Genomic DNA, 19,403 nt, shown 5'->3' with positions numbered 1-19,403 from the left:
GATCCATCAGTGACCCCCCACCTTGTCCCAGTTGCCTTGCTTTATGTTTGATGACTCGATCAACAGGATCAAAGACCAGGCCCGACACCGCACATCACTTTCCCCCTTAGTTGCTCGACACTACCCGGTTATTATCGAGTGCCGAGGCTGAGACCTCTTCAGCACTTCTGATGTTAACCCTGTAGTGTAGCTATTCGGTCGTGGTCATCAAGGGTGATTTCCTCCTTAACCACTTCCGTTACCGCTCTGTCTTGCAACCCCTCAAGTGTGAACCTCGAGGGTGGATCCTCTTACGTTCACCTTGATGATAACGTCAAGTGGGATTCACCGGGGGTGATTCCTCGGGTTTTCCCCTTGGTGTTAGACACACAGTTACTATGGTTACTATGACTTTACACTGAGCCATGTTACTAAAGACGGGTCGACCCTGAGGGGTACCCGCGCGAGCTTAATAGCGAGTGATGTGGAGTCGGGTTGACCTGGAAGGTGCCCGCGAGATACTTACGAGGCGTGGCCGGGCATTCTTAGCCCTTGCCGCAAGTACTCAAGACGGGGCGACGGGGTCACATCGATCGTGAGTCTCTGCTCATTACCGTGCGTTCCTAATCCACTACGATTTGGATATTTGATCTGAGGGGCCTCTGGCCTGATAGCACTAACCATCACGTGGGCATAGTATGGGCGTTCTGCATCATATACATCAGCCGAAGCTTAATAGACATCAGCGACTGAGCGGCACACGCCGGGTTGGACTGGAAAGCACCTACCTTGTTGAAAGAGGTAGCTAGGTCTGCTCACCGGCCGCGTACGCAACGTGCAGGAGTTCCCGGGGAGATGGCCCATGACCCCTGGGGGCATAGGTTTAGTCCGGCATGCTGGCCTCTCTATTAAGCCTAGGTCGGGTTGCGGCGTATTGTTTGGTCGAGGCCGGGCATGACCTAGGAAAGTGTGTCCGGCCGGAGTTAATCGAGCGTGGTGGGTAAGTTGGTGCACCCCTGCAGGGAAGAAAACATCTATCGATAGCCTGTCCTACAATAACGGACACTTGGAGTTGTATCCCGATCAATACAACTAGAACTGGATACTTGTGATGAGAAATGGATTGTGATGAGAAATGGATGGTGATGAGAAATGGATAGTATGGCTCTGGGATTGCTTTCTCGCAGGGAGTCAAGAAAGGATCTCTGGCTGAGGTTGATAACACTACTGTTACTTTACTTTATGCTACTCTACTCCCTCCTGTTGCTGCAAGATGGTGGTTTCCAGAAGATGCTAGTCTTCGATAGGACTAAGCCTTCTCCCTATTTTGGCATTTCTACAGCCCAGTACACATATACAACCCATTCCTTTGATACAGATGCATACTTAGTTTAGATCTGATGTAAGTCTTGCGAGTACTTTGGATGAGTACTCATGGTTGCTTTGCTACTTCCTTTTCCCCCATACCCATTTGTTGCGACCAGATGACGGATCCCAGGAGCCAGACGACTCCACTGATGACTACTGCTACCCCGAGGGTGCCTACTACTATGTGACGACCGCTGACGACTTGGAGTAGTTAGGAGGCTCCCAGGCAGGAGGCCTTGCCTTTTCGATCGATGTTGCTTTTGTGCTAGCCTTCTTAAGGCAAACTTGTCTAACTTATGTCTGTGCTCAGTTATTGTTGCTTTCGCCGACTCTGGTGTTTTCGAGCTTATGTATTCAAGCCCTCGAGGCCCCTGGCTTGTAATATAAAGCTTGTATTATTTTAATTTGTGTCAAGAGTTGTGTTGTGATATCTTCCCGTGAGTCCTTGATCTTGACCGTACACATTTGCGTGGATGATTAGTGTACGGTCAAATCGAGGGCGTCACAAGTTGGTATCAGAGCCAACTGCCTGTAGGATCCCCTTTTCCAACTCCTTGGCTGAAGTTGAGTCTACAAACCGAAAATTGTTTTACTAACTTGGCTGTGTGGCTTATGGGCCCACGTCACCAATTGGGTGGTATTAGGATCTTTTATTCCTCGTCTATACTCTGGGACTCTGATCTCTCTTCCATTCGGGTTAAACGATTTTGCTAACTCTAACATTAGGATCTCGTAACTACTTCCTCCCGGAGAGCCCCTTATTACAGATGATCGCCTGCGGCACTAGAAGATTCTGAAGATACTCTCCGATGTTATCCCGATAACTTGTGCTCATCGCGTTTGCAATTCCCTACCACCGAAAAGCCCCTATGACTAACTGCATATCCTTGTTGCTCATACCTTCATCCCTAGTTGCTCTTGTTATTACAATAAACCCTGAAATACGTGTCGTTGTTCCGAGAATCCTTTTGTGCCTACTGCCTTGCAGTTCCTTGTCGCCTGAATACACCGACAAATTAATCCTCACACATATCGAGGATTTGTTTTCCCCCAGTTGTTCATATGTTTCACAAAAGTCTTTGAAATACTATTCGATCTTTCGATAATCCTGAACTGCTTGTTGTTCTTAAAATTCTTGCTTGTTTGCATTATGGATAATCCCATAAGTCTAGTAATCTTATTGGCATCCTTTGTCACTATCCTTTTGAGTCTGTTGATTCAATATGTTGCGGATGCTTGCAATCCTCAGTCGGACCATAGAATTCATCCTTCCGGCTTGAACGTCATTTGACCAAGAGCTATTTCTCGACCAATCAAATTGCTGTCGATTGTATCCTTAAGGCTATTCAACTTACTTATCTTTTGATCAGAGCGTCTGCTTCTGATATTCTATTTTTGAAATCATGAGTTCTTTGCATTTAAGCATCGAATTATTCAGATGTTTCTATAATCCGAAGCCTTTGCATTATTTCTTCTTCTGGTTGAGTACCGATACTCACATTAGATCCTATGTGGACCGCCAGATCCTTTGATGGATTTTATCTGACAACGTCCTTCATATTCAATAACCTTTTGAGCCTTTCCTCGGATACATAATGCTTTTGGTAAATTGTATCCTCTGCCTTCTCAACCATGCTATGCCTTCGAGCTTGTGTTATATTACTCCTGAGGTTTGTGGTATATGTTCCTAAGATGCCCCTATGGGTTGAACCTATGCCTTCCCTAATCCGTGTGAACCCGAGAGTTTTCACGAGTCATACTCTTCTGGTGTTTTGCCAGATATAATTTCAACACTAGAACTTCATCGAAAGCGAGAAGTAAATGAAATGATATGCATTGAAGAAGCGGGAGTCGACCTTGAACTTTGTGTTCATGCCCGTGGACACGATGTAGATCTTATCATTGAAGCTTCTTGTGATAATAATAATCCCCTTGTTATAAGTTCATCTGGTAACTATGTTTGTTCCTTTGCAACCGTGGTTCTGACCATGATTGTTCCCCTTTGATTCCATTTCTCGGACAAGTTAAAGCACTTGTCTTCTTCAGATCAATGCATCTTTGCAACCTCTATCTTGACCTTCCTTCGAGTATTACCCTCCGGTATCTCGAGAATAATAAAGAACAGTGTTGCTTCCTATGAGTCGTCATTTGGTATTGCTCCTTAGCGATTTCAGATTGCCCCGGGTTCCGAGTTATTAGTCACTCGAGAACACCGATAAGTGAATCGATTCCGCACTCCGACTCAATAACTCTAAGCTATTTCCGTTGCTTACGAGTTTAATAATCCATCAAGTCACTCATAGCCTGTTTGGCTATATCATTATCGAGCTAATTTTAACTGTGCTATCCGGTCCTTCTTTTTGGAGCATAACTTTCGACACGAGCTAAGCTTACGTCGATCTTCCTCATCTTATCATTTCACCTCAAACAACAAGCTTGTTTTCGAGCTTGTGTCTCATCCGTGGTTCCAATAACCTTTTGCTTTATCATTCCTTTTGCTTGATGTGGTCGCTGTTCGATGGCCTCTTCATAGTACCTCGACAAAATCTGTCGTGATCCCCATCTATATACTGACCTGTTTCAGGATATCAATCGAATTCATGACGAGAAATACCATCCTCGCCCCTCTATGATTGTGTTATCATCGACAACGTACTTGACTTCCTGCCAACACAGACCTGATTGTGTTTGGTTATACCTTACGTTCTGAGATAATCTTGGAAATATTCCTTTGAATCTCTTATGATCTACAGACCCAATCCATAATTGGAACACCATGTCGGTGCTGCCTCGAAGCATGTCTTTGGTACTCCAATTTTCAATAAAACATTTTGAAGCCCAATGCTAAAGGTTTCTTGCTCAATTATCCAAACACCGTTGTTTTGGTAATGTCATGAAATTTCTCTCCCCTTGCCTAAATGGGTTTCTACTTTCTATCATGTCGTGGATATCATGTTCTGCTTGTCCTTGGGAAGGATATACCCCTGAAATATGTGTCCAAACACATTTTCCTTTCCATTGTTCTATTTACTCTGGACATCACATTTTCCTTTCCGTTGTTTTGTCTAACCTTTCTTGTGGTCTATATGCTATGAGCAGTAATATTTCCGGCATATATAAACACCTCGGTGTCAACTCTATCGGTAAGACCCTGTTACTACTGTCGATGACATTCCGGTAACCATCGATGGACGAGAACTTTGCCTATTGGTCCGCCTCATCTTAACGAGCAGGAAAATGGTTCTCTTTGTCCCTCGCCCTTGGTACCGACATTGTTGGCCGACATAACTGACAGGCTACCCATTGACATGCCTTGCTATCATGACCATGCAAGATGTCATCGCTCCTTCTGTTTTAACCCACATGGTGGGCCCATAACCCACAGGTCCACACGATCGAAACCTGACTCTCCTGTATATCTTTGATTCCAAAATATTCTTGCATTTGGCTTCGTATCTTGTCACAAGCCACCTTTCAAGAGATGATCTGTTCCCGGTGCTCTGAACCCCTTCCTCACCCTTTGTTCAGGTATCAATCGTTTGTCTATTCGCTTGAAACTTCCTATGGTACCTTCATACTTGCTCTCGATGTTAATTAAGTTTCAACTCGAGAGATACTTCTGCCTCATTCCCTGAATTGCTCATCAGATAATTAACCCTATAAGGGTCAGTTCTCCCGAAGCTACTCTTTACTTCCCCACTTAAATCTCGGGACGAGATTTCTTGTAGTGGAGGAGATTTGTAACATCCTTAGCATCGCACCACAGTAATCTCCCCCTAATGAAGGTCATGTCATCATGATCATCATGCGAAAATGCCACTTGTCCAAAATCTGCTTCAATTTCAAATTGAAATTGCATGTCAAATATTTGCTTCTTCTGTCATGCAAATAAAATAGTTCATCCTATGGAAAATAATCCCTAGATATTTGTCATGTTGAAACCAACATTTTTGGAAAGTCCTAAATTGCCTTTGGGAATTTATTATCTGGTCCATCATTATTTAAGATGTCCTTTTCATTTTATAAAAATGCTTGGACAACTTCTGATGGCCCCAAACTTTTTGTGGCAGTGCTGGTTAAGGCATTATATCTGTGTGACCAAGTTTCACTTTTTACAAAATACATTTGGCAGCTCATTTATCTACAAAATTCTTCTGTAAAAGAAAAGAAAATAAAAGAAAATGGGAAACAACTCCCCCCCCACGCTGGACCGACCGGCCCAGCTAGCCAATCGGATGGCCCAGTCGGCCCCCTCTCTGGCCTACAAGGCCACCCCAACCCTAACCCCCCACCATGCACTCCCTCCCCCACTCGCTCTCCCCCCACTCCCCCGATCCAGATCGGGATCGGGGCGACCACGCCCCCGCCCCCGTTGACTCCGCACCCCTCCTCTCCCTCGCGCGACGCCGCCGAAAGCCGTGGCCACGCCACACGCCGACCGCGCCGCCGACTGGATCGCCTCCCCGTCATCGACCCCGCCGCTGTCACCGACCCGTCCCTGTCCTCCTCCCCATCGGACCTCATCGAGCCTCGCCGCCTCCTCTACTCTCCAACGCCGGTGAGGGTCACGCCCTCCTCCTCTCCCCTCTGCCCCGTGCGCCATGACCTCGTCCGCCGCGCCCAACCATGCCGTTGCTCGGGCTAAGCCCCGCTCGCCGCTTCTCCCACCCGACGCCGTGCCCACCCACTCCGGCCGCTCGTTGCACTCGCACGCACGCACGCGCCGCAGCTCGTGCCGCCCGCCCGCGGTGGCCTCATCCACCGCACACCCTGCACCACCGCGCCCCCTGCTCGGTGCTTCGCTGCCGGCAGCGCACCACTCTGGCCACGTCTCCACCTAGCGCAGCCGCTCGCCGTCGCCGTTGCGCCCCGCCTTCGCCCGGGCCGCCTGACCCGCGCAGCCTCCGCACCGTCGTGCCACGCCTCGCTGCAGCGCCCAGCTCGCCCCATCGTCACCTCTACCGCGACCCTCTGCCCGTCGCTCTACGCCCTCCCCGAAGCCGGCAGCCGCGCCGACTCCCCCCACACCGAGCCGCTTCCCGCCGGGGCCGAACCTCGCCCTGTCGTCCCCATTTCCGCGCTGCTCCGGCTGCCGCTGTGGCCGCCCCCCTTGGTGGCCTCGGGCCTGCAGGTGGGCGCACGCCCGTGCCCGTAACCGCTGCCCAGCGCCCGTTTGGCCCTTGGGCCAATGACAACGGGGGCCCACCCCTTGAACGTTTTAAAAAAGAGATTTTTTTTTAAATCAATCAATAAATAAATAATTAAATAATTAATTAATTAATTAATCAATTGATTGATTAAGTTAATTAATCTAACTAACCTGTTGGTTTAATTAAACAGTAATTAATTAACCTAAACCCTATAATTAACCTAAATAGAGAATGACAGGTGGGTCCCACTGGGTCCCACACGTTAGTTGACCAGTCAACACCTCTGTTGACTGCTGTCGTCATGCTGATGTCAGCATGCACTATTCTAGATAATATTGAATTAAATTAATTAAATAAATGCTAAAATTAATTTAAATCTTTTAAAATTAATATAAAATAAACCGTAGCTCGGATGGAAAAACTTTGTACATGAAAGTTGCTTAGAACGACGAGACGAACCCGGATACGCAGCCCGTTCGTCCGCCACGCCTCCCTAACATAGCGGTCACACAACTTTCCCCCTCCGGTTCATCTGTCTGAAAATGCGAAACACCGGGGATACTTTCCCGGATGTTTCCCCCCTTCGCCGGTACCACCTCCTACCGCGTTAGGGCACACCTAGCACCGCACATTGTCATGTCTTCCATCGTCATGCTTATGTTTGCATTATATTTACTGTTTCTTCCCCCTCTTCTCTCCGATAGACTACAAGACTGATGCTGTTGCTGTCCAGTTCGACTACGGAGTTGACGACCCCCTCCTTGCCAGAGCAACCAGGCAAGCAAACCCCCCTTGAGCATTCTGATATCGCCCATTTCTTTCCCTCTCATGCTTGCATTAGAACTGCTACTGCTTTCTGTATGATCCTACTCTGATGCATAGCCTGTTGTTGTTACCTGCTTTTATACCTTACCTACTTATCCTAAACTGCTTAGTATAGGTTGGTTAGAGATCCATCAGTGACCCCCACCTTGTCCCAGTTGCCTTGCTTTATGTTCGATGACTCGATCAACAGGATCAAAGACCAGGCCCGACACCGCACATCACTTTCCCCCTTAGTTGCTCGGCACTACCCGGTTATTATCGAGTGCCGAGGGTGAGACCTCTTCAGCACTTCTGATGTTAACCCTGTAGTGTAGCTATTCGGTCGTGGTCATCGAGGGTGATTTCCTCCTTAACCACTTCCGTTACCGCTCTGTCTTGCAACCCCTCAAGTGTGAACCTCGAGGGTGGATCCTCTTACGTTTACCTTGATGATAACATCGAGTGGGATTCACCGGGGGTGATTCCTCGGGTTTTCCCCTTGGTGTTAGACACACAGTTATTATGGTTACTATGACTTTAGAATGAGCCATGTTACTAAAGACGGGTCGACCCTGAGGGGTACCCGCGCGAGCTTAATAGCGAGTGATGTGGAGTCGGGTTGACCTGGAAGGTGCCCGCGAGATACTTACGAGGCGTGGCCAGGCATTCTTAGCCCTTGCCACAAGTACTCGAGACGGGGCGACGGGGTCACATCGATCGTGAGTCTCTGCTCGTTACCGCGCGTTCCTAATCCACTACGATTTGGATATTTGATCCGAGGGGCCTCTGGCCTGATAGCACTAACCATCACGTGGGCATAGTATGGGCGTTCTGCATCGTATACATCAGTCGAAGCTTAATAGACGTCAGCGACTGAGCGGTGGGCGCCGGGTTGGACTGGAAAGCACCTACCTTGTTGAAGGAGGTAGCCAGGTCTACTCACCATCCGCGTACGCAACGTGCAGGAGTTCCCGGGGAGATGGCCCATGACCCCTGGGGGCATAGGTTTAGTCTGGCGTGTTGGCCTCTCTATTAAGCCTAGGTCGGGTTGCGGCGTATTGTTTGGCCGAGGCCGGGCATGACCCAGGAAAGTGTGTCCGGCCGGAGTTAATCAAGCGTGGTGGGTAAGTTGGTGCACCCCTGCAGGGAAGAAAACATCTATCGATAGCCTGTCCTACGGTAACGGACACTTGGAGTTGTATCCCGATCGATACAACTAGAACTGGATAGTTGTGATGAGAAATGGATTGTGATGAGAAATGGATGGTGATGAGAAATGGATAGTATGGCTCTGGGATTGCTTTCTCGCAGGGAGTCGAGAAAGGATCTCTGGACAAGGTTGATAACACTACTGTTACTTTACTTTATGCTACTCTACTCCCTCCCGTTGCTGCAAGATGGTGGTTTCCAGAAGATGCTAGTCTTCGATAGGACTAAGCCTTCTCCCTATTCTGGCATTTCTGCAGCCCAGTACACATATACAACCCATTCCTTTGATACAGATGCATACTTAGTTTAGATCTGATGTAAGTCTTGCAAGTACTTTGGATGAGTACTCACGGTTGCTTTGCTACTTCCTTTTCCCCCATACCCGTTTGTTGCGACCAGATGACGGATCCCAGGAGCCAGAAGACTCCACTGATGACTACTGCTACCCCGAGGGTGCCTACTACTATGTGACGACCGCTGACGACTTGGAGTAGTTAGGAGGCTCCCAGGCAGGAGGCCTTGCCTTTTCGATCGATGTTGCTTTTGTGCTGGCCTTCTTAAGGCAAACTTGTCTAACTTATGTCTGTGCTCAGTTATTGTTGCTTCCGCTGACTCTGGTGTTTTCAAGCTTATGTATTCGAGCCCTCGAGGCCCCTGGCTTGTAATATAAAGCTTGTATTATTTTAATTTGTGTCTAGAGTTGTGTTGTGGTATCTTCCCGTGAGTCCTTGATCTTGATCGTACACATTTGCGTGTATGATTAGTGTATGGTCAAATCAAGGGCGGCACACGTACCGCCACCGGTTTTGACACCGCGACGTGGAACTTCATTTCCGGTTGAGGGGTAGAAGGGGGATTTCGCGTGTCTGGGCTGCGGGAGCGATTTCGGATGAGAAGGGAGTTCTCGCGTGCGTCCAAATTTCGGGATAACAAGGCGCGGCGCGGGTTGAAGAAGCGGGAGTTTCAAAGCAGGTGAGACAAAAGATACTGGAGCTTGAAAATTTCGGGATAACAAGGTGCGGATTCCTTGTTCGGCAGAACAATCTTAACGTGTAAAAAACAATTCATACAAGACACAAGAGAGTCATGTCCCCTTTTACTATATTGCTATAGATGCCATTGAAAAAACTACAAGAAAAATGTAAAAAAAATCGGGAGAACAAGATTACCCTGCACAGTACCAAATCGACTCGCACCTCCCTCAACAACAACAAAAAAAAATTCAATTCCCACCAAAGAAAGAGTAATGTCCCTTTTTATATGATTACAGATGCCATGATCTCGAATTTCAATTTTTGAATCCACGTTATGTTGAATTCGAATATATCATTAGGTGACCCTGCGGTTTATAATTGATGTAGTCATACATTTTGATCTTCCATCATATATGAACATTTTACTCCACCATGTGAACATATATATTGTCGTCTACCATATGGACTAAATTTGAATCAATTTTCCTTACTTGAATACGATTGTTGTCAAGTTATACAATAATTTAAATATTATCTTGATAACAAAAAACATACATATAGCAGTAATCATATTTCACTATGAACTACATGTACCATACGCTCTCCAATTCAAATATTTGTATCCATTTTATGTTGAATTCAAATCATAGTACATTATTGGTCTAGGTAGCGAGATGTTTGGGATAATCTAAACCCTGTTTTCATACATATAATTTTTGGCTGAATTGGGACAAGTTTTGGTATAAGCCTCTTGCAAAACCGGAGATTCTGTCAATAGGCCTCGTGGTTCCGAGAGGGAACGTGTCACCTTTGTGTGCGAAACGATATACGCGGCCTCCCCCCTGATTTTATTTACAGAGGCAACATAGAACTATATGAGTGCCCTGTTAAATTTTGGAATTATTTCGGGTTCATTTGGCCTTTTTATACATTAATTGGGTTTCTGGACTTTTAATGTGCATAATCTAAATATGAATTGCATGCACATGCTCCGGTGCACCAAAGTGGGTTGAAAAATCACATGTGTGTCCCCGGTTGAATTTCTAGGTCCCATGGAAGAAATGAGAATGATATTCAAGCATCTGGGCATCATGACTCGGCCGAGAACATCGAGAAACTTTGATTTTAAATTCATGTAAATCAAACTCGCCTAGAAATCATGAAACTTGGCATGGTGTCATGTCATGGCACTAACATGTTGTGGTACAAAAATTGGGCCGATTTGGAAGCTCGTGGTTCTAAGAGGGAACATGCCACCTTCGAGTGTGAAACAATATACGCTGCCCCCCTTGAGTTTCTTAACAAAGGCAACATAGAACTACATTGGTGCCCTGTTAAATTTTGGAATTATTCCGGGTTCGTTTGTTGTTTTTTATACATTAATTGAGTTTCTGGTCATTTAATGTGCATAAGTCAAATTTGAACTACAAGCACATGCTCTCGTGCACCAAAGTTGGTTGAAAAATCACATTTGTGTCCTCGGGTGAATTTCTAGGTCCCATGCAAGAAATGAGAATAAAATTAAAACATCTGGGCATTGTGGCTCGGCCGAGAACATTGAGAAACTTGGTTTTAAAATTGTTGTAAATCCAAAACACGTTTGAAAATCATGAAACTTGGCATGGATGTCATGTCATGGTAATACCATGTTGTGGTAAAAAAATTGGCCGAATAGGAACATATTTTGGTATAAGCTTTTGCAAACCGAAGCTTCTCTCAAGAAGGCTCGTGGTTTTGAGAGGGAACGTGCCACCTTTGAGTGCGAAACGATATACATTGTCCCCCTTGAGCTTATTTAAAAAGGCAACATAGAACTACATGAGTGCCCTGTCAAATTTTGGAATTATTCCAGCTTTGTTTGGCCTTATTTACACATTAATTGAGTTTTTGGTCATTTAATGTGCATAATTCAAATTTGAACTACAAGCACATGCTCCTGTGCACCAAAGTTGGTTGAAAAATCACATTTGTGTCCTCGGGTGAATTTCTACTCCCTCCTTCCATCTATATAGGTCCTAATGCGTTTTTCGAGGCTAACTTTGACAAAACGTTAGAGCAATAATATATGACATGCAACTTACACAAAGCATACCTTCAATTTTGTATGTCAAAGGAGCTTCCAATAATATAATTTTCATAGTATACATCTCATGTGCTATTAATCTTGTCAATAGTCAAAGGCTGTCTTGAAAAACACATTAGGCCCTATATAGATGGAAGGAGGGAGTAGGTCCCATGCAAAAAATGATAATAAAATTCAAACATCTGGGCATCGTGGCTCGGTCGAGAACATTGAGAAACTTGGTTGTAAAATCATGAAACTTGGCATGGTGTCATGTCATGGTAGTACCATGCCGTGGTAAAAAAAAATTGGCCAAATAGGAACAAATTTTGGTATAAGCTTCTTGCAAATTGGAGCTTCTCTCAAGAAGGCTCGTGGTTCTGGGAGGGAACGTGTCACCTTTGTGTGCATAATTCGAATTTGAAATACAAGCACATGTTCCAGTGCACCAAAGTTGGTTGAAAAATCACATGTGTGTCCTCGGGTAAATTTCTAGGTTCCATGCAAGAAATGGGAATGAAATTCAAAATTCTGGGCGTCGTGGCTGGGTTGGAAACATTGAGAAACTTAGTTTTTTAATTCCTGTAAATCCAAAACACGCATGAAAATAATGAAACTTGGCTTGGTGCCATGACATGGCACCAACATGTTGTGGTAAATTTGCAGTCCGATTTGCGAAGGCGCACACATTAATAATCAACAAAGTCATTTTGGAACAAGTGCTGTCACGTTACAATCGGAAACACAAGTATTATTGAAACCGTGGGCGTTCTACTTACTAGTACATTTACGTGCCACCACGCGTCCCCATTTTTTATTAGCTAGGAGGTGCCATGCAGGGTAGCTATTTGAGTATGAGAGGCGTGCGATCAGACCCCTGCGCGTGCTTATCGGGAGGAGAGCCCTTTGACCTCCATCTGCCGTCCACCTCTCTCCCAAGGTCTCCATTAATGGCGCCCGAGCCTCTGTTTAATGGCGTGTCTATGTCTCACTCGACTGAGATTTAAGAGAGAAAAAAGAAAATATGAAGGCACGGATCTTGATGTAAGATCCGACGGACCTATATAGCATCTACTGCGACTTATAGCAAGACTGCTGAATATATAAGGATGATTAAAAAAAATTTTGATCAAAGAAGGGCTTGCCCCTTCCGATTTTCATTACTGAAAACCACCACAATTCACAAGAAGTTCAGCACAACTCCAGCCTAACACGAAGGACTAAAAGCTACCAAATTGAAATCGCAACATCCCAAGAGGCCAAGAAAGGCCAAACATCCGCGCTAGAACCCAACATTTCACAACCGACGACACAATCTACATCCTAAACCGATTATTACATCAAAAGAAACCAGGAAACTAGTCTCCGCGGCGAGCAGCGATGAGCTCTTTCGTGTCCTCAAGACGCTGCTTGAGAACATCCATGGATTCCTCCACCAGCCTTTGGCGCTCCTTGCGGAGCATGTCATTCTCGTCCATAAGTTTCTTCAACAAGGCACTGGTCTCCTCCTGCAAGTCTGCACTTCGGACGATCTTCTCCCTCAGCAGGTCGCGCTCGGCCTAGAGCCTCTCATTGCCCTCCCTTAGTTGCCGGATGACGCCAGTAGCCTGTTCAAACGAGGCTATCATGTCGTCCTACAACCTCGCCGAGCCAGAGATCTGATCCATCTGGCTATGGACGATCGCATTCATGCGCCTGTAATAGTCGTCGGCTGCCCGCGAGAAATTTTCCCAGGCCGCCGCGGCGCGGCGGGACATCTCTGCTGCATTCGTGGCACGGCAGGACATCTCTGCTGCTTCCGCGGCGCGGCCGGACCAGTCTGCTGCATCGACGGCGCGGCGGGACCTCTGTGCTGCTACTTCCACGCGGCAGGACATGTCGGCTGCTCTCGTAGCGAGGCGGGACATCTCTCGTGCTTCCGCTTCCATGCTCGCCTCTCCTTGGTGGCAATCTCTCGACCCAGAACTCACGCTGGCCATGGCAGACGCAAGGGAAGGATGCTGAATGACTTGTTTGTTTTTGTGGATGAGGAGTTGAGGAGGAATGTGCAGTCATCTTGGCATACTAGTATTTATAACCGAGTACTAATACGCTCCTAAGTGGGAAACCGTTTAGGTTGTGATCGGTGTGAACAGGTTTGCAATTCAATATAGCATGGAGTAATTTGGAATGTGAAGAGACGCAAGCTCAAAATTTATTGACGGTTCTAGTTTCGAAGTGCGGCACTATTCCCAGATAGAGTACTTCTTTTTCTACTCCCTCCTTTCCGTTTTTATAGGGCTTATCTCAAAATTTTAGTTTTTCCATTTTATAAGGCTCAATTTGGTTGTCCCCAACACATGTTCAGATTCCAAGGTGCATTAAATCATTGCATGCAAGTATTTAGAGAAAATTGACCAATGCATGTATTTTATGCATGCATGCATTGCAATTAATGCATTAAACCTATCTCTCGGGACTTCTCGCACGCACCATCGTGCCACCCACAAAAACTTGTACTCTGAGTTTAGTAGTACGTTATACAGGAAGAGAAGAGGTGCACGCACGCACTCGTCCTCTCACACATGCGTCTGTTTTTTCTCGAAAAGGAGGATGATGACCCCCGGCCTCTGCATCTGGGAGTGACACACGCAAATTATTGAAATATATTGAGTGCAGTGCTTTGATGTGTCGCGTCAACTCATACATCAACGAGAAGTTTGATTATCCTCTCCCTCACAGACTTAAGTGCACCTGCCTTTGGCTGTATGACAGGTTGGCCACACACCTGTAGGGCCCACCTATCATACACGCAAAGGCAGGAGCGTCCCTCCCTCACCCATTAGCGTGGTGGCTGGCAAGACTAGGAGAAGCTTTCGCTACACGCTCTCCCTCCCGCATGCGGTGGACATACAGCAGTTCAATCGGTGTCAGATGGCCAGAAGCGTACTGTAGTACTCCCCCAGTGCAGTAGTATTCCATCATTGTTCGACTTCCCGAAGAGGCGAAGAGCCAAGCGCAGCCTGGACACTCATGCGACAGTTTCATGTGTATAGTAGTCTAGGATAGCGTGTACCATGCCTGTAAGCTTAAAATCGTTGGGGTCGGCTCCATGCTATGTGGCCATCTCGAAGTTTAAAATAATAATTAAAATAGTCTTCTAGCCCTACCCGAAAACTGCCGCGCGTACTGCCCGGGAAAAGCCCCGCCCTCAAATTTTAACTATGCAAAAATAGTTCGATCTTGTTCGTTCTATATAAATACAGTACTTACTGAATGTTTATTCACCCGTGGGGTTGTTCAATGAATGGACGGGCGGGGAGCACAAGTGAACAATACTGTAGTACTACTAGTACTAAGTAGGAGTCGTATAGTAGTCACCTTAAATGGAGAGTTTCTTCTCTTTAATGCCACATACACAAGTTGAAACGCTTGTTGTGGAGAGAAAAAAGATAATCACTCCACTATATATGGATGCAGGGGCCTGAGCGCTTGCTTTACTAGGGTTGCTCTCTTCATTCTCTCATCCTCTCTAGATATAAACAAGACAACGGTAGCGACATTTTCTCTCTGCTCACCGCTGGTCACAGACCCGGCCGAATCCCTTCGGCCGGTGTGTGTAGAGGACTAAAAGGTGCATCATTCACGCGGTCATCGCCGCCGAGGGAGGAAAACCACAGCTGCCGGAGGGGCCCGATCCTCTGCCCGTGCCGTTCTCTCCGACACATGGCCGTCTCAGGAGGTCCTCCGACCCTTCTTCCGCCCTGCCGTATTGTCCGCAGGTCCGACCTGCCGCCGCCGACATCCCGACGACCCTTAGGTATAAGTTCTTCGAAAGCGGCCTTGCTCTAGTGCCCCAGCTCCCCACGTGTCTGCATGTGCATCTTTTTCTACTCCCATCAGTTCTTCCAAAGCCACCTAAATTTTTAGTTTTATTAGAGGTAAAGCTACTTCATGCATTCGAATCTAGGGCTTTGTTCAAACAATGAAGAAAGGGGGGAAAGTTGTAGCATGAATCTAGGACTTGATTCAAAGAGGACATAATATGGTGAAAGTAGTAGAGACCAGATACCCAACCGGTCTCTTGGTTGAAAAGGGAAATAATGGGAAACGCAGTACAAACTGGATAAGGAACATATCTATTATTGGTTGAAAAAAGGATAGAAAGTGGCGGCTGGTGGACAAGTCAGCAGAGTATGTCCAGGATTAGATTTGCTGCCATCACATAGTAAAAGGTCTCCAGGATTAGATTTGCTGCCCTCACATAGTTAAAGGTCTCAAGATTATATTTGCTACCCTCACATAGTAAAAGGTCTCCAGGATTAGATTTGCTGCCCTCACATAGTAAAAGGTCTCCAGGATTAGATTTGCTGCCCTCACATAGTAAAAGGTCTCCAAGATAAGATTTGCTGCCCTCACATAGTACAATGGCACTCCTGCTGTTTTCCCCAGTATGATAAGTAAGTTGCTCCTTTACGCTGCTGAGTGTCCTGGTGTCCCCACAGTCCCATGCTCTTAAACCAACTCTTTAGCTGCTGTTGATTTACTGTGTCTGGTAAACAAGCAATGCCACCATTAAAGTAATCCCATATTTGAGGAATCTCATTGTTGATCGTAATGCTTCTGGTAACATGAAGCATTGCTGACATTTTAAAATTTCTACTGTCCTTGTGTGATTGCCATGAACATAATTAAGATGCTTCTTTTGATTTTGTATATGTTTCGTATATTCTTATTGACCAGCAACTATTTACTTTCTATCTTTTTGTGCAGATATGGATATCCATTTCACCTTGTTGCTATTGTGACCTTTTGGTGAACTGCACAAAACACTTTTTTTGGGATGAGTGTCTTGTGCAGTTCAACTAAAATGTCACGTGGGCAACATCTCTCTATTTTGGTGGAACTGCACAAAATGGCGATTGGAGTTTCCAAAATCTCTGTCAAGTTCTGCTGGTAATCTCGTGCAACATTTTATTAGCCTTTGCAAGATGGAGCCATCACTGTCACCACAATGGCACTTTATTTTAGTGGAACTGCACAAAAGGATAATAAAATTATAGTTGCACCTTACATGAGCCGGACATCCAACCTTAATGTTCCTCAATTTTAGTGCAACTACTAAAGAAGAACCTGCCAGCTCACAAGAGCAAGTACTTCTTGCTAGCTGAATGATGCAATCTTTGCTTCATTTCAGGTGAACTGCAGAAAAAGGGGCATGAATTGAATCATGGAACTCCAGGCAGACCTCATCCAAGTAGAGCTGGAGGTTGAGTTCAAGGAGGCCGCTATTAAAGCGAAATCATGCTCTCCCGTCTCCTTGTTTGTGCTGTGCAAACATGCTGTGCAAACAGGAATACTCAACTACATATGTTGTGACGGTCAAGAGCATTCGCCAAGTTCTTCGATTGTATGACATGGCTAGCCAAGATGCATTTAATCCTGATATTCACTTTATCAAAAGGCTCTAATGGGTTGGTTCTGAATCTTGCAAGCTGGGAATCAGTGAGATGTGTAGGCATCTTTGTTGTACTTATTATTTGGATCTTATTTGTTGGTTCTGAATCTTGCAAGCTGGGAATCAATGAGATGTGTAGGCATCTTTGTTGTACTTATTATTTGGATCTTATTTGTTGGTTCTGAATCTTGCAAGCTGGGAAACACGGCATGATGATGCAGAGGACAACAACCATAACAAACAGTTCAAACTTGGTAGTATTATCTTTGTGAAAGTGCGACAAATGTGCTGATCGTGTGCGTCCTGAGAATAATAATTCTAATTGTTGTGCATGTTGATCCTATGGCACTGATAGAACGAGCGAATGCATTGCATATTTTAAGTACAAATTTCTATTAAAGCTAATTAAATTTAAGTAAAGTGACCACTAACTCCTGTTATTACAGTACCAATACAGACCCGCTCGTGAACCGACGTGTGGCCGAGGGTGCATCTTCTGCCGGGCATGCAGCGGACGAGGGAGGGGTAACTGTTGTCACCTGTACACACTCAGCTTACTGTTGAATCTAGTTCCCCAAGAGCTGAAAAACGAACTGCCGCCACCGCCTACACACTCGTTCACTCGAAGAGACTCCAATGGCGATCTGAGGGGTGAGCCTGCTGGATATGGACTTCAGCAAGGAGTTCCCCTTTGAGTTCGCCATTCAGTCCTATGGCTGCACCAAGTTGAATGTGATGTACACGAACGATACGGATTCAGTGAAGCTCTGCCTCGCCTCAGTCCTATGGCTGCACCAGGTTCTGGAGCACTCGCCCGTTTCATCGGCAGCGCCGACTGCACCTTCGCTACGGTGGAGAGAAGGAAGAACGCGACGATTCGGCCATCTGGTGCAACAAGCTTGTCGACATCCAGAAGCAATACAAGATCATCAGCAACGGGCAGGAGAAGGACTCCGTGGTTGACCTCACTGAGACCATCATCGACCCCTGATACGCCAACATGAAAGAAGATGACCTAAACATGTGGGACGTACCTCTGAATCTAGCCTACATAACCTACACGGCCAAGGACGCATACACATGCTACGACATGTACAGGCAGATCTTGGACATGAGGGCGTGTCTGCTTCCCGTAACCGACGAATACACGGACGGCCGCATCATCATGACAAGCATGCCTGGAAGGTCTAGATGTTGTACTTTAATTGTTTATAAGCACCTTTATCATCTGAGTGTTTCACGCATTAGCCTATGTGTCATAATTATCTGTTTTGTCCGAAATATTTCTTTTAAGAACCCATTAACCTGATTTCTTTTTAGTGGCTATTTGCTTATGTATCTAAACTAGTTCACTTGTCCGTAAAAAAACTAGTTCACTCGGCTGCCGTGCTTTGAATCTCCTTCCTCCCAACATATTCCCCTCCTCAGGTGGACCCAGCAGGTCTCTGAATTTTCTCCCACTTTCTTTTTCGATGTAAACTGAGTTTTCTCCCAGTACTTTCCCCTAGAACCAACTCAACTGTTCCACGTCTAGCCTAAAAAATAATAATACCCCATGTACTATTAACTCATCAAATTAAAATGATATTTTATTTCGTAAGTTGAAAGTTCTTACAAAGTAATAATAATAATTGTTTATATATAACTTGGCAACTTAACTCCTAGTGATTGCGTACATAAGCTTGCAAAGATTTTACTAACGTGCAATCATGTGTTTATGTTTTTATAACATTTCTCCGTCTAGCCCAACATGATATTTTCACCCAGCCCAGCAAGTCCGTGGATTTTGAGAAAAATGCAAATTGGATTTAAACGGGCTGCATAGATGCTACATCATTGTTTCACCCAGCCCACCAAATGGACTAAAAAAACAAATGGACTGACAGCTGGGTCCACGGCCACAGCCTAGTTTTTTGTGATTTGCCAAGTAAGTCGCTTTGTTAGGCCTGTTGGGCTACAAATCTTTCAAGACGAGGAGAGCTTTCATTCGGCTGGCCAAGAAAATGGCCCATCAGTAATGAGAAATGGGCTGTACATTTTTAAAACACATCAAACCGGCAATTAGTTTCAAATATCTTTTCTTTCATTTCGAGATTGTAAATTACATTAATTTTTATGCATGGAGAATTTGTTGGATTTTATATTGATATACATTTATTTTTAAAATCAGTTTGAATGCGAGTCAAAATTTCAGGATTAAAAAAAGTTCGGACCGCACCGAAATATGCAAAATTTCGTATAATTTTTTAACCGTGGCCACAATATGGGCTGTAATGCTAACAAAAAGAATATGGGCTCCAAAAAACTTTAAGAATTAGCAAATGGGCTGTATGTTGTTTTCCATATATTTGAGGCTTTCCTAAAAAAAGGTTGACGCACAAGCAGTGACTGTTGGATGTCCATCGAACGGCCGTCGTGCT

This window comes from Triticum urartu, chromosome 1, assembly GCF_003073215.2.
Source record: "Triticum urartu cultivar G1812 chromosome 1, Tu2.1, whole genome shotgun sequence".
In the NCBI taxonomy this organism is placed as follows: Eukaryota; Viridiplantae; Streptophyta; class Magnoliopsida; order Poales; family Poaceae; genus Triticum; species Triticum urartu.
The sequence above is the reverse complement of the archived record's forward strand: the minus strand, read 5'-3'. Positions refer to the sequence as shown.